This window comes from Psammomys obesus, unplaced genomic scaffold, assembly GCF_907164565.1.
Source record: "Psammomys obesus unplaced genomic scaffold, mPsaObe1.curated_primary_1811, whole genome shotgun sequence".
NCBI classification, from domain to species: domain Eukaryota; kingdom Metazoa; phylum Chordata; class Mammalia; order Rodentia; family Muridae; genus Psammomys; species Psammomys obesus.
The window spans coordinates 2769612-2785731 of NW_026591816.1; the positions used below are offsets into that span (position 1 = coordinate 2769612).

At 42.4% G+C, this 16120-nt stretch overlaps 1 protein-coding gene across 1 annotated transcript in view; it reads left to right on the top strand.

Moving 5' to 3' along the window:
* The first annotated feature begins 371 nt into the window (after positions 1-371).
* Tafa2 (TAFA chemokine like family member 2) overlaps positions 372-16120 on the top strand; it is a 501221-nt gene continuing 485472 nt past the window's right edge. The window contains exon 1 of the mRNA XM_055612064.1: positions 372-427. The gene's annotated coding sequence lies outside the window, so the exon portion shown is untranslated. The remainder of the gene's footprint in view (positions 428-16120) is intronic.

Sequence of the window (16120 nt, forward strand, 5' to 3'; positions counted from 1 at the left end):
GCGCATCGCCGGGGACAGCGGGCGCCCGCGGGCGCCGCCGGGGGCTGCGGAGACTCCGGCTCGCCCCTCCGGTCTTCAGACCTTTCGGTTACTTTGACACGGTGGGGTAACGGGCGGCGGAGCGGGGACCGGCCTCGCGCGTGCCGCACCTCCCGCTCGCTCCGGGGAGGGGACCCCAGCTCGCCCGCGGAGGACCCCCCGAGCCCCCTGCAGCCTTCGGAGGAGACGGCGTTCTCACGCTCACTCAGGGCCACCCTCGCTCGCCCCCCGCGGGCGCACACCGGCGGACTTGGGGTCCCTATGCCCCTGGATGGTGCCAGCGGACCGGCATCTCGGAAGCGATGCATGAGCGGTGAGGCTGGCGTCGGCCCGCGGAAGCTACAGGACCATCGCTAGGTGCTGCCGCCACCGGGACGCCCGGCTGCAGGTAGGTGCGAGGCGCGCCTTCGGGAGTCTCCGGGCTTGGGGGACCTCAGTGGCCACGCGAGGACCAAGCGTCCCCGCAGCCCGCCTGGGCACATCCCTTCCCTTGGCTTCTTCCGGGCCGGGGCAGAAACGGGCTCGCCCCAGGAGGCCAAGGTGGGGGTAGATGCGGTCCCGCACCCCCCCCCCCCCCGCCCAACCCCACAACCCCTCCGCAGCCGGTGAGGACAGGCCAGGGAGGAGGGACAGCCGGTGGGAGACAGAGGCTTAGGGAGCAGGGTCCTCCCTCTCTCATTTCAGAAGGTGAGAGACCCAGGGGAGGACCGAAGTGGGGTCTAGTTGGATCCCTCACCAGCTGGGGCTGGTGAGCCTCTGAGACTTTTTTCGTAAGGAGTCTGGGGTCTCACTCAGTGAGGACCGAGGGTGCACGGACCGCGGCGGGTCGCCTGGCTGGAATGCCTACTTTCTGTCCACTTCTGACTAGTTAATTCTCAGGCCTGTCTGCAGAGGGTGGGCGTTTCCGTGAGCCTGGATCTCCCCCACCTCTAACTATTCTCATAAAGAATCACCTTAAGTTCCGGATCCTCACGGGCTCAGAGGTTCCTTTAGGTCTGGGAACAGACTCGTTATTACCGAGTGAAACAGCTTTTGTAAAGTATCATTTAATGAACAGCGGTCTGGGGAAAAATAAAATAAAATAAAATAAAAAAGCACAGCTCTAGAGAGAAACTAATGGCTCCTGATTTCTTTCTGGGCAGATGTCTTCCACATCTTGCCAGCAGCACAGGTTTTTCTGGCCACCTGCTCTGCTGCCCCCTCCTCCTAGGAAAGGCTAGGTGGCCACCAAGGAGGTGTTTTCCTTGAGCGGAGGACGGCTGGTTGCTATCAGTCTGTACTACCACATTTCCAGAAGCTGCTCTTGCAAAGGCAAAGTTTGAGGTCGGTCGCCCCGTTTCTTCTGGAGCTGTGGGCTGGGCCATGGGGTGTCCACTGGAGGAGACACCGCATGCTTTCTAAGAGCCCTTGCGGGAGACCGTGCTTCAGTGTTCCACTGCGTGGCCAGCGTTAAGCCTGGAGCCTTTGGAACCGACAGCGACCAGCCTCTCCTACGTGTTTGCTTTGCCAGTACGGCAGAGTTCGGTAAAACACCCGCCTTTCGTAATTGTGAGATCTCCTCTTGAGTATCAAAGTCCTCCGTGGCTGTAAAAACAAACAAAAGCTCATCTCGGTCTCCAAACCTAAGCATTTTTTTTTCACTCTGAGGAGCATCCCCCCCCCCCAATCATTCAGTGTCCTTCTCAGGACAGGGTGAATTTCAGTGACTGTCAATTATCTGGTCCCCGTCTGCCCAGGCAGGTTGTTTCAGACACCACCCTTCAGACTGTTACCTCGTGGCACCTCTAAACTGCTCTGTTATGCGAGGTAACTTAAGACAATCGAGTAATTAATTTAAGGTTTCCATGTGAATAGAGGAGATTACTGGCAAAGAAGATTAAAAAATACATTTAACGCTTAAAAAAAAAACAAAAAACAAAAAAACGAAGCATGAGGGATACTGTATTCACCCTTTCCATGTCTGCACATGAATGCCCAGTCTGGTAGAGTCCTTCACGATTTCACAATCGGCAGCTAAGGTTGGGCATTTTCAATAACAGATCTGACATACTTGTCTCTTTCCCTACTTCACGCTGCTCTGGATCTCTCTAGTCAATTGTTTGGATCTTGACCTTTTTAGAGTCTTAATTTTAAAAGCCATCAGCAGCCACTTACAGGCCATCAGCAGCCACACTGAAGCTCATTTCATTCTAATTCCCCCAACTTCCAGTGCAAACAACTGGGTTGTATTATTTATATGCTTAAGGCTTTGAGAACTGTACTGCCAGCCCAGCGCTTAGGCATGAGGAGCCTTGTAAGAGGCAAATCCTTTTAGTGTTGCTTCATTGAAAATGGCATTCAAAAGTCTGAAAAAACTGATGGAAGTCCTGGTTATTTTCTTGCCGTTAAAGACAGTAGCTTATTATGCTCAGCTTCACTCTCACATGGAGCTCTAGCAGATTCATGCTTCTTAAACAGGAGTCAGGAAGCCTTTGTGTCAAAGGGAATACCTATGCGGTGCTACAAGTTATGCTGGAGAGAACTCCGGGGCTCCGAGCATGTGTGTGCACGCACGTGGGATTTTGATCAGGAGGACGTTTGCTGCGAGAGTAAGGATGCTCGTGGACTCAAGTCAAGGCGGACACGCTGTGCTTACACACCCTGTCACCAGCATCACAGTGCTTGCTAACCACCAGCTTGGAAAATGTGATGGCGTGGCTGTAGAGAAAGGCCTATTTTTAGACATAGCCACTTTCCCCTTTTTAAAAATTGATGAGGCAATGGAACTTTGGGGTGATATAACATTTTTGAGAAATTATTTTATTCACTTTGATGTTAGGCTCCATTCTTCCTTTGTCATATGAAAAAAAAATACAGTTTTGCTTCATAACCTCTTAAGTGTGGTTGTACATGTTTAATTGGGCTTAAAGGAAGAAAAAAAGATTTAAAAAACTTCAATGATATTTCCTCTTGAGTTTACTTTCCAGTTTATATTTTAGTTGCCTTTGAAAACAATGTACTATGAACACGAAATAAACAACAGCATCAAGAAAAAAAAAAAAAACCCAAGAAGATTTAGTAGTCCTGGACTTAATACCTACAATACAGTGTTTTGATGGCATTTTTCATATAGAAATGTACAAAGTGCGTTTTAAGGTTGATTTATTGCCAGCTGAATCTTATGGATTATCCTGTATGTGAAGGGTAACCTGTGGCTTGCCAGCACTTATTCGGCATTTCTTACCATGACCCTCAAAATCCAATACTGTTAGAGCACGTTCAAGTTGAGGAGTAATTGCAAAACTGCTGAAGACTTACTAATAAGATTTGTAATGGTGTCCCGAACGAGGAGCTTTCCAGAGTGTCCTGGTTGCTTCTACAGCACTCGAAAAGCTGAAGCAATCAGAGGGCCAGCATCTTGGTGGCCCTACTTTTCATTCTTGTGGTAGTTGGTTAGAGATGCCTCACTAGGCAGCATTATTCTGCAGCTGTTTTGTTCACTGAGCATCCAAATAAAAATGAGAAGCTTTACCATGTACTGCAGCTTTGCTTTCTTGGTGAAAGACTACACGGAGGTAACATAAGCATTCAGCAGCCTGCCTTGATCTACACCCGGTATTTACAAATGCGATTTATCAGTCTGTTACTAACTAGTAGGCTCCTTCGAAACAGAGAGAAGAAATTCACCAATAGCAGCAGCCGCTAGTTATGAAGGTCAAGGCAGCCGATTTAGCGTCACTGCTGGGCTGCCGGCTCCCACGGGACTGCCCAGGATGCATCTTACTTCCAACTCGCTGGCTTGTGATGCCCTGGGCTTTATCTGGAGCCAAGGCGCTACTTAAACTTTCCAGAGATAAAGAAAAGACCGGCCCGTGAGTTACCAGGCTCTTCTCACAGAGCTTGGAGCTGGCGCGGAAGTGGGTTACGGACAGGTAGGACTGTGACACACCTGGAGGCTGCTTCTGCTGCCCGGCTCTCAGGGGACCACCGCACATGCTCCGCAGGGTCTGCAGGGCCGACTGTATTCTCTCGGTTCAGTGCTTCAGTTCTTATCATGAAGTAGAACTGCTCATTTTGGCTTCTGCTTCAGCTTCTCATAGAAATGTTAAAAGGAAAGGCTACACTTATCAGAATATGAAAAACTGAGAGTTTAAATATATTTCTTGGGCATTGTGTTTTTATATTACCTCTATACCCCTACATATGCAAATGCTTTTAATGGGACCCATATAAAATATTAATTTCGTGTTAAAAAAGGCAAGAAAACTTTGTGTTAAAGGAGGCAAGAAAACTTTATTAAAGATCTTTATTTTTAGATTCCTAGTTTTCCACTAATTGTATGACTTGACCTGTAGCACAGTTATATCTGTAGTTTAACAAGATAATTTATAATTGAGTTTTACACTTGGACCCATTGTTATGCACTATATATATATTTTTTTGAGATAGTTTTATTGACTAAATTATGAACACAAAATATAAAAGTCAGTTTTTCATTGTCTATAGGTACATCTTGGGAAGACTTGATTGACAGTAGCAATGAGAATTCCAACACATATAGAAGCATAGGACCTACCTGCATATTACTTTATGAAGCATTTTTCTCCACAGTTGTAATGCTAACCTTACCAGTCACATTAAAGCAAACTGTTTTGATTTGCAAATGGTAGTTACACGCCAGCTACCCTGATATCTTACACATTGTGTTAAATTTCTAAAGCTCATCTACTTCTAGTGTGTCTGGATCTCCTGAGGGCTGTAAATATGGGCTATTCACTGATTCAGTATCAGTTTGGCAATTGATTGGCAGTGGCATCAGAAAATACAGAACTTAGTTTGCTTGAAAATCAGAGGACTAGTGAACACATAAGCTCCAAGGAGACCCTTCTATTTTGTTCACAATGATCCATCGGAGGCAAGGGATATAACTAAGGAAGCAGAGCGTACTTGCCTATATTAGATGAAGCCCTGTTAATCACTTCCCTTCAGTCTCCTAAATTACTCCACAGTAGCTATAATTGTTTTATGATTTCCCCTGGATGGCCAGTTAGCAAAGGTACATTTCTTTTTCCCCTAGCAACAGTACATCTAGTCATTCAATTAAATTTATATTTCTATCGCTTTTTCTATGCAGTGGATTTTGGAATCTCCTTACCATGAGATTCAGTAATGCAATAATGTTGCATTCCAGCAGTTACTATGACGGTGAATTCAGTACTTGACAAAATGGAGACAACTATCTCCTTTACTCTTAATCATGGGCTTTGCAGGACAAAACTTAGAGGGTCTGAAGTAGCTTTTGACGACAAGGCTTGTTTTACTAAATGTTTTCATATTTATGCTTGTCCCCCAATGAGCTAGTCAGTGTATAACTGCACGCATGTGAATGGGCAACGACATTGCCCTTTAAAGGTCATGCAAAGATTCTAAACCTTCCAATTTGCAATGTTAATTGCCTCTGGCCTCCTGTTACTGCACATAGAGTTTTCTGCTGAGTTTAATAGTTCAGAACAGCACTTTACTTTCTTTGGTGAATTAGGCATCTCTTCATAAACAAATATATGGATGGACGTATCCATAGTGGATACAAGATAGAAGATTTCGGGACAGCATATTTGTGTTTTAAAACTCAAGTTTCAAGTTACAGCAGCCTAGGCTGTGAGGAGACAGACTGTTTCTAGAGCAAACAAAAACCCTATAATTTAAAAATTATTCTCTGCATGTGCAAATGCTTCCCTGGTATTATTTCATTTAGGGCTTAGTTCTTTGTCTTTTTAAGATGTCTTTTTTGAATGTACAATGAAAATTGTACTTAAATATTCCAGAAGTAAACATGCTTGCTCTGCTCTAATGCTCCTGCTCCATAACACCCACAGTATGCTTGCTCTGTTAGGAGAAAGACCATCTAGGAAGAAAAGCAAGGTGGATTATTTGCTCCAGTTTGAGTTCTCTGTGCGTGCGCACTGGAATCTAACCGGTACAATGTTAGCTGTGAGACGACAGGCTTTTTCTAGAATACTTTCCTCGGAGATGGCAATGCTCAGACAAGTTTCATTGAAACAATAGATTTGCATTATGCACAGATAGAATAAACGTGTGACTGCTCTCGTGAGGCGAGGCTTCAGAAATGGTCACTTCAAAACGGAGGAAAACAAACATACACACATTAATACACACAGACACACAGACAGGCAGTCAGGCAGACAGACTCACACACACGCATACACACGCACTCACACACGCACACACATGCACTCACACACACACACACTGTGTGAACTCTCAGACAGTTGCACATGCGCAGAGGCACCATTATTTAAGGTAGAAAAGCGTGAATGTTGTTTCTGTTTCCACCTTGTTGCGGTGCATGGTGAAGAGCCACTCCAATCCGTTGGCACCGGGAGTTCAGCTTTCTTCTGAGAAACGGCCAGCTGACATTGTGACAGCGATAGGGTCAGGCTTTTGTTTGTGCTTTCTTTCAGAAAGTTGAGTTGAGTGAAATAGCTTCAACTTCAGTTCTTTTTTATGGTATATGAAGGGAAAGGAAGTAGATGATCTCTATTTCAGGGAGGCAGTCCAGAGACCAACAGGGAAGTGGAAAGGCACTGGAGCCTCTTAAGCCAGAAAGCAGAAGCCCCAACTGGGGGACTTGAAGTTCAAGGAAAAATGTACCCTCGGCATGTTTTGGGAGTTGGTGAGCTCTTAGAATGCTACATGATAGTAGTTTCCTGCTAGAATGCACATTTACTATTATTACAACTCCCTTACAAAACTCTCTGGACCCATAACTGGTAAGTTTATAAATTTATGTTTAAAATTGGGTCAAAGTTTAGACTTCGCTATTTTAGTTGGTCCTTACATAATTCGTTAAGAGGGAGCATTAGCTTGCTGTTTTGGTTAGCAGATAACGTTACGTAAATAACAGTTATAAAGCTTGTGTGGGGTAGTGGCAAGAAGGCTGGCGATTGTTTATGCAGCTTAAACAATAGGTAACTGGGATGATGAGAGTATCATCGTGATCCCCTGGGTCTCAACTCCTTAGCAATGTATCACTTCCGTTGAGTTTGTAAGACAGTTCGAGTTGTTGATGATGATGATTATCGTGGTGGCTAAAGACAACAGACTTGGGACCGTAACGTTGAATCAGGTTAAATCCCATGATGCATTTTTACAAAGTCTCTTAGTCTTCACATGCTCTTTTACTATGAAGTCAATGTGATAGGCTATGGGTCTCAGGCTTGTGATGGTCATATCTTCTTTGTCTACTGCTTGTTTTCATTGTCTCTCATGTAAAATGGTTTGATCAACCCATGTAGAAGTAGGTCAGCAAGTGAATTTTCACATACTATATGATGATTAGATACATTTATTCAAAATCTGTAAATTAAAAAATTTAATAACCCTTAGGAAAGTCCATTTATTTAGTAAGTATTTATTTAATACTGCCAGTCAGTTTTGCAACATCAAAAATACCATACCACAGGAGGCTTATGTACAAATAGTTATTCTTTGTTGGGCCAGAAGCTGGGGTTTCAAAAGCAAACTGCCAGCAGAACTGTCTGGTGAACGTCTGTCTCTGTGAAGACAACAGCTACTATCTTGGAGTGGGAGAGGAGAGGGAAAGAGAGAAAAGAGAAAGACAGAGAGGAAGGGATGGATGCAGGGAGAGAAGAAGAGAGAATGAAAGAGGGAAAATAAGAGAGAGAGAACTGACCTAAATTATGTCTCTGTTATAGGAGCATACTTCGTTTATGGAGGCTCCATTCTTATGACTCAATTAGCCAACAGACTCTGTATCTCTAAATATCACATTGAGGATGTAGGCTTCATTACAAGCCCTTTTAGGGGCTACAGACATTCATCTTATGAATAGCAAGCATTGTCAGTGCTAATGATTTCTCTCAATAAGGAAAAAAAAGGCAAAACCAACTGTCCTCAAGGAACTTGCCATTTTGGTAAATCACCGAGTTTTGAGTTGATGCGAAAGGATTGACTAAGCAATGCACTGTTCTGTACCTGTTTTCACTGGTTATTCTTGCTTTTAATTGTGAAGAACAGATCTGAAAAGAACCAATTAAAGTGTCTGAGTCAGGGTGAATTGCGGAGGAAAATAACATAGTTTGTATTTAAATGAAGAATGTAGTGCTGTCTATTGACTACAGCTCAGAAAGTCAATCGGCAAAATGAGTGACCTCAATAGCTGTTTCCTTTCTTGAATTACACATGTAAGTTTAGATCAGAGATATGGCATGGTCTAGACCTTAACTGAAGGAGTGCAAATCCAAATGCCTAAAAGAGTCAGGCTAGGAGTATGAATGAATAAAAGAGACCAAGTAGAAGATGACCAATGGCAAGTGACAGTGTGGGAGAGACCTTAGGGAATAGTGGAGATTCTGACAAACATCTAAACAGCAGAGGCTTCGCACCAACATGTGGCTATGATGAAATGGAATTTTTTTTTTTTTTTGACTTCTACAATAGAACTTAGATGTACAGACTTTCAAAGGTGAAGGTTTCTGGATTATAAATGATGACGATGAATTCAAATTTGAAGTTATTCATTAGTTTAAAGAGATATATCTATAGGCTCTATGTGTGTGAAGGAACTGAGTGTCGCCAGTCACCAGAGAAGTATGCGCACGCGCGCGCGCGCGCGCACGCACACACACACACACACATACACACACACATCAGGGAGATATGTGCTAGCTTTTCTTTTCGACTCCAACTGTAATCTTGCACCTCTGCTTGTAGACTGTGGTTGACAGTAAGAGGACCAGCAGGAAGAAAAAAATGAGAAAGATGAGTGACTCAATTTGGCCCCAGTATTTAGTTTTATTTCTCCAGATAGCCATACATTTGATGATGAACTCACTCTGAATTGGTACCCTGGTGACAGGTCAGGATGGTGCAGAGGTTTCTCCATCTTGTATTCTTGCTGAGGCTCTTTCAGGTTTAACTTGAATTTTCTGTCCTTGATGGAGAATTATGTGCAAAGTTACCCAGCTGTATTCTAGGACCCAAGGTCAATATGCCCTTGTTAACTTCTAACTTATCTTATCTTCTGGTAAACTGCTTGCTTGCCCAGGATACCCTCATCCCTTCAAACTCCAGCTGAGCCTTCCTCTCAGCTAACTGCTTATCTTAGCTTCTGCCAAATTGCTTGCTTACAAGAAGGCACTCCCATCCCAACCCCTTACTGACAGCTGCTGAGCTGGAGGCCAGGATGTGGTTTCTGCCTTTAAAAACCGTGTACTCTGGACCCCTGGTGCTACTCGTAGAACCTGAATACCTGAGCATAGTCCCAGCCTGATGAAATAAAGACCTTCAGTTGGGCATAAACTGTGTCGGAGTGTGCATCTCTGCTGGGCTCATGTATTAACGCCCTGGAGTCTTGGGAGATGTACTCAGTATGCAGAAGTTTAAATTCATGCCACACACTTGGAACGGGCAGCTCTGAGATGCCTTCTTCCTTCAGCCATTGTCTCTTTAAACTGTATGTACAGACACGGTCACGTGCAGGAATTTCCCTAAAGTGTGAATTCTGAAACAGGGCTTGAGAATCTGTATTCCCAACAAGTTCTCAGGCAAGGATAGCACTGTTAATTGGAAGAGTACAGTTTGGGCTGTGAGGCTGGGGCAGTATTCACCACCTAATGCTGTTCCAGGCACTGAGAAGATCGGACTGCTTCCCCCCTTGACAGGCTCCTCCCCACGGTGGGGGTGAGCAGGCAGAACCTGCAAATGACTCAGCAGTTTGCTCGGACACTATGTGAGTGTGGAATTACTAAGTGTTTTCCTACTTTCTGTTTTCCTATTTAGAAAACACACTATTCCCTCCAAACAAAGTCTAATGATTTCTTACCATTTGAAAAAAAAAGAGTTTATTTATCTCACAACCAAATCATTATATTATATTATATTTAGAGATATCCTACCATACAAACATAATTTTAGCTTTTTGCATCATTTTTGGGAATTCAGGAGAAACTGCCAACTTGTAAAGCTTAGATGTCAATATTTGGCCACACTGTCCAGGTTCTGGTTCTGCTCGAATAGTATTGTGAGTAGGCTCGAAGGTGGACTTGAAAGACTGATTTTCATTGTGTGCTTTCCTGGCCTGTTGCCTGAAAGTGACCATATCTTTGTAAACAATGCTTTGAGTCGAATGTGGTGGCTCAGATCTGTCACCCCATTACGGGAGAGTGGGCAAGGCAGGAGGATGACCGGGACTATGGGGCTAGCCTGCCTGGGTTGTCCCAAAAACCAAAACAAGCATCAACTACCATCTTCCTGCCAGCTCTGCTTTGCTGTGTTTTAAACAACGTTCCTGAAGCGGTTTTGTTAGGATTAAAGACAAAACACTACTATTTAGTGACTGATCATTTCATCTTTGTATGCTAGTCCTGTTTGTTTCCTCAGCCGGGTACACTGACACCAGAAAGTGCCACAGCTCATGCAGGTGACCGCCGTGTGACCTGGTTGTCATGATACACGCTTAGATCTCTTGGTGCAGTCTTTTGCCATCTATTTTATCAGAACTATGGAAGTTATTGTTTATATATGGCAATACATGAACTGATTATAAGATGACACTATATTTAGATATGTCAGCCTGTGTGCGTAGAACAATTTGTTCTATGTTATGATTAAAATAGTTTTAGCCTCCATATGTCAGTTCTTATTCATCGCCTTCCAAATGTTTATAGGCTTCTAATTTGTAGAATAGCTCTCTTTACAGTTGAGTGATGTGTGGATTTCTCGTTATGGAATCCATTGACCTGTAACTTACGGGGCGAGCACAGCCACGCCTTGTTTCTTTGATTTCCAGGGTTTAGCATGGCGTTTGGTACATAACAGATAATAAACTCAATGGGAAGGTGACCATTACTACATATTGACTACAGCATAACTTGAACACCTCCTTAACATGTGACAGAGTATTTGCGGAATAATTTTCATTTATTCTGAGTGCGTGCATGTGTATGTGTGAGTGTGCGTGTGTGTGAGTGTGTGTATGTGCATGTGAATGAATTTATGTGCTTTCCATCTCTAAGCTGACTTTAAAAATGTTTGTCTTTAAATCTTAAAGTTGGGAGGGAAAGGCTGGGACTCTGAAGAGCAGAGGGGCGGGTTGCTTAATATGCCAAAATATACAATTCTTAAAGAATTAATAAAAAATTACAAAAATGCACCTTTAAATTAAATAAAAATACTCGTTTGTGTGTAAAAGATAATGGAGAAAAATAAAATAAGTACAAAGACTCCAAATTTCATTCTTATATAATTTAATGTAGCCTGGAGGCTTAGCAATGATATACGCTTATGATCTTGCTGTTACGTAGGTTAAAAACATTGGATAATATTTCTCAATGCCAAATTTCAGTGTTTCTAGTCATAGATGGACTATATTTTGATTGATCTTGCCACTAATTTGACTCATCACTCATTAGGAAATTTAAATCCATCTATCCTTATTTTCATAATTACCATTTTCATAAATCAGATTTTTTTTTAAACTTTGGTAATATTACTGACTGTACTACCATTGCTCTTGGCTTCAATGATTCTGGAACATTTTGTTGTTATAATTCTGAATTCTATTTAGTGCAGACAAAATGCTTTCAGATATTTATTGATTTTTGTGTTAGCCATTCTAGGTTAAATAAAGCTTTTAAATGCCTGCTGCTATAGAAAATTTCAAAAAATTAGAACTGCCTATATTTGATTATTAAGAAAAGTGGTATATTTAATAAAACCCAAAAGGTTAATTATTTATATAATTAAATTTAAAGCTGAATAGTTTTTAGTTTTGTTTAAAGGCTTGCTTTTAAATAACTATATGATGTCTTCATTTCTTGGAGTATAAAATGTATTTTGTGGACTTGAATGGTTATAATGACAGACTGTAGATTGAATGGACATTTCCTTCTCCTTGTATTTTAAAAACATTCAAATATATATAGTTAAATCTAAGGTTATGAGGCCAGAGTTACTGTGGAACTTACTGAGAAAAATATATCTACTTTTCTTTCCCAACTCAATTTTAATAAGATATTAGTGAGAACCTTAAAATTGTTTATAATAATTTTATAACCAGAATTAATAAAGCCGACTTTCACAGGTGAATTTCACATGGAGCAGAGTCTGTTATACTTCCACGAATGCTGGGGGAGCAGTGTTTTCCTTAGCCCGCTATCTTTCCTAGCAGCTGGCTACATACAGTGTGTAAGCAGGCTTCAGAGCTCATGGCCAATATTTCACTTTGTGTGTTGTGAAATCGACAGCACATTCTCCAGGCAGATGAAATGGCAGACTGGAGGGAACTGAGAATAAAAAGCAGACTTGCTGACTGGCAGGTGGGGATGGCAAAGGTGGCGTGGTTGGCATTCTGAAGGGTATGACCAGGAAGCGGTATTAAGCAGGAGGCCAGATGGAAGGAGACACAGGGAGAAGATAGGGGTCATGGGGGAAAACTGTTGCAGCTAGCATTTTTATACAAAGGAAGGAGCTAATCAACCTTCAAGGGGTAAGAAGCTAGACTCAGAATAAATTTATTGTATAATAACAACCAAAGCAAGACAGTAGAAGAGAGACGTGCCACATCAAAGCAGGTTTCCTCCTCTGTTTTGCATAAAATTCTGTCTAAAAATAAGAAGTTTCTTGTAAAAAGTAACTTTCATTTTCCTGGTTTAGTTGTTGTCTGGGAGGCTGACTGCCTCCTTCTGCTAACCTAGGCCTAGTCCTGGAAGCTTCTGGCCTCTGTCCAAACTAACCTAGGCCTAGAATGTTTTTCAGTCCCTGAGATTTAACTGTTTAATAAGCTCACCCTTTCTTCTTCTTTCTGAACTCTGCTGGCTGGTTCAACTCTGATGTTCTGGCTTAAACTTCTCTCCTGGCTTTTCTTTCAGCTCTGAGTTGCTCATCTTGGCCTCCAACTAACTCCAATAATCTTTTCAAATCTTCTGGCTCCTTCTCATTCTCTGGCTCATTCATTCTTCACCTGAGTTGTGTCTGCAACCCGTTCTCTATTACTATCCTAGTAAAACTGCCTCTTCTCTCTCTCTGCCTTGCCCCTTACGCGGCTACCTTTTCCTCTCTTTTCTGAGAGGAGGGCATATCCTATTCTATCAAATCTCTGATTTGTCACTTTCTCTGCCACTCAAACATCACTTTCAAGCATGAGTGATTCTTTCTACAAACTATCTTTACTTTCATTGTTTGGGATTAAAGGTGTGGACCTAAACTTTTCTTTACCTGAAACTTGCTCTATACCGGACTAGCCTTGAGCTCAGATCTGCTTACCTCTGTCTACTGGATTAAAGGTATGTTTGTATTCCAACCAGATCACACAGACCTGGAAGATCTTTGGATGTGATCTCTTGCCAGAACAGTCATGTTCTGAATTAAAATTCCTCTACAGTTTCTATCAAAGATTTTTTTCCAAACTGAAAGTCAGAAATAACAGGCTCCAGTTCCGACCCTTGCACCAGATAATTGTCAGCCTTTAAAAAGAGTTACAAACCATCTCACTGGCAAATGAGATGACTTGATGTAATGATTACTTAGGTGTCACTGCACTGAGGAGTCACTGATAATCGCGTGCACCTATATGTCTGGTCTGTCACTTGAACAAATCTCAGCCACCATCCGGCCTGACTCCCTGTACTGTGAAGCTAATTCTGTAAGCAGCTTACATTTTAGCCAAGGTATCATTTTGTACATGTTTTTGGGAGGTACAGTGTGTTGTTTAATGCCTGTAGACAATGTGTAATGACCAAATCAAACTGGTGAGCAAGTCCATTAACGCCTACTTTTATAAGCCCTCCGTGGTAAGGCTATGAAATGTGCTTTCTTGGAGCTATTCTAAAACACACTTTTAAAAAATTAACTGTCGTAACTACCATACAATAGCAGAACTTACTTATATTTAATGGCTATCAGTTTTTAAAATAGTTTTTTTAAAACCCAGTTGTTTTCCTCTCTCCTTCTGAGACACTGATGGCAAACGGTTGAGTCTTCTGGTATTGTCCTTGCAGATACACTTCTCTCTAATCATTCCTGTCCTTTCTTAATAACACTGGTCATTTTTAAAATCAGGTGTTTTATTGTTATTTCAACTGGAGATAATCATACAGATCTATAAGGGTATATGAGATATTTTAATATGTGCATAGATTATATAAATCATCAAATCAGCATAATTATGTATTCATGTTAAGTACTGACAATTTGCAGTGAGAACATTTAAAATTTTATTTTCCTAGCTTTTTTGAAACGTGTGTGTGTGTGTGTGTGTGTGTGTGTATGTGTATAACTTAATGCTAAGAGAATCACCGTACTCTGAAACTGAATACTGCTTCTCATTTAACTGGAATACTGTCACTGTCAGTCACTCTTTCCTGGCCCTCTCTTCTCTTACCCGCCTTGGCCTCTGGTAACTGTACTTCCCTTCTTCATTCTGTGAGAGCAGCTTTTCTGAGGCCAGCTTTGTGCGAGACCATGCAGTGGTGTGCCAGCTTTACATTTATCTCCCCTAGGGTGATCTTCTCCAAAGATACACTGTGTTTTAAGAATGAGTCCCAGAACTCAAGAAGTTAAACAGCAGCAAACCAAGTAATCCGATTAAAAAATGGGGAACAGAGCTAAATAGCGAATTCTCCATAGAGGAATATCTAATGGCAGAGAAACACTTAAAGAAATGTTCAACGTCCTTAGCCATCAGGGAGATGCAAGTCAAAATGACCCTGAGATTTCACCTTATACCCATTAGAATGGCTAAGATCAGAAACTCAAATGACAACACATGCTGGAGAGGATGTGGAGAAAGGGGAACCCTCCTCCATTGCTGGTGGGAATGTAACCTTGTACAACCACTTTGGAAATCGATCTGGCGCTTTCTCAGACAATTAGGAGTACTGCTACCAAAAGATCTAGCTATACCATTCCTAGGCATATACCCAAAATTTGCTCAAGTACACAACAAGGACATTTGCTCAACCATGTTTGTAGCAGCTTTATTTGTAATAGCCAGAAGCTAGAAACAACCCGGATGCCCCTCATTTGAGAAATGGTTGCAGAAACTGTGATACATTTACACAATGGAATACTACTCAGCAATTAAAAACAAGGAAATCACGAAATTTGAAGGCAAATGGTGGGATCTAGAAAAGATCATCCCGAGGGAGGTATCCCAGAAGCAGAAAGACACACAGGATACATACTCACTCATAAGTGAATATTGACATATAATATAGGATAAACATACTAAAATCTGTACAACTAACGAAGCTAATCAAGAAGGAGGACTCTGGCTAAGATGCTCAATTCTCATTCAGAAAGGCAAAGAGGATGCATATCAGAAGAGGGAGAAAACAGGGAACAGGACAGGAGCCTACTACAGAGGGCCTCTGAAAGACTCTAAGCAGCAGGGTATCAAAGCAAATGCTGAGACTCATAGTCAACCTTTGGGTGGAGTGCAGGGAATCTTATAAAAGAAGGAGAAGATGAAAGACCTGGAGAGGACAGGAGCTCCATAAGGAGAGCAAGAAAACCAAGAAATCTGTACACAGGGGTATTTTCTGAGACTGATACTCCAACCAAGGACCATTCACGGAGATAACCTAGAACCCCTGCATAGATATAGCCCAAAGCATCTCAGTGTCCAAGTGGGTACCCTAGTAATGGGAACAGGGAAATGGGAAAAATGGGAAGAGGGACTGTCTTTGACATGAGCTGATTGGGCTGCTCTTTGATCACCTCCCCTGATGGGGGAGCAGCCTTACCAGGCCACAGAGTAAAACAATGCAGCCAGTCCTGATGAGACCTGATAGACTAGGACTAGATGGAAAGGGAGGTGGTCCTCTCCTATTAGTGGACTAGGGGAGGGGCATGGGTGGAGAAGAGGGAAGGAGGGTAGGATTGGGAGGGGAAAAGGGAGGGAGCTACAGGTGGGATACAAAGTGAATAAACTGCAATTAATGAAACTAAAATGAAATAAAAAGAATGATTCCCATCATGGTTTCTACCACACTTAAGACTCCTTTGTTCACTGACGGGTACTCATATTGATTCAGATTGGTCCTATATCTTGGCTATTGTC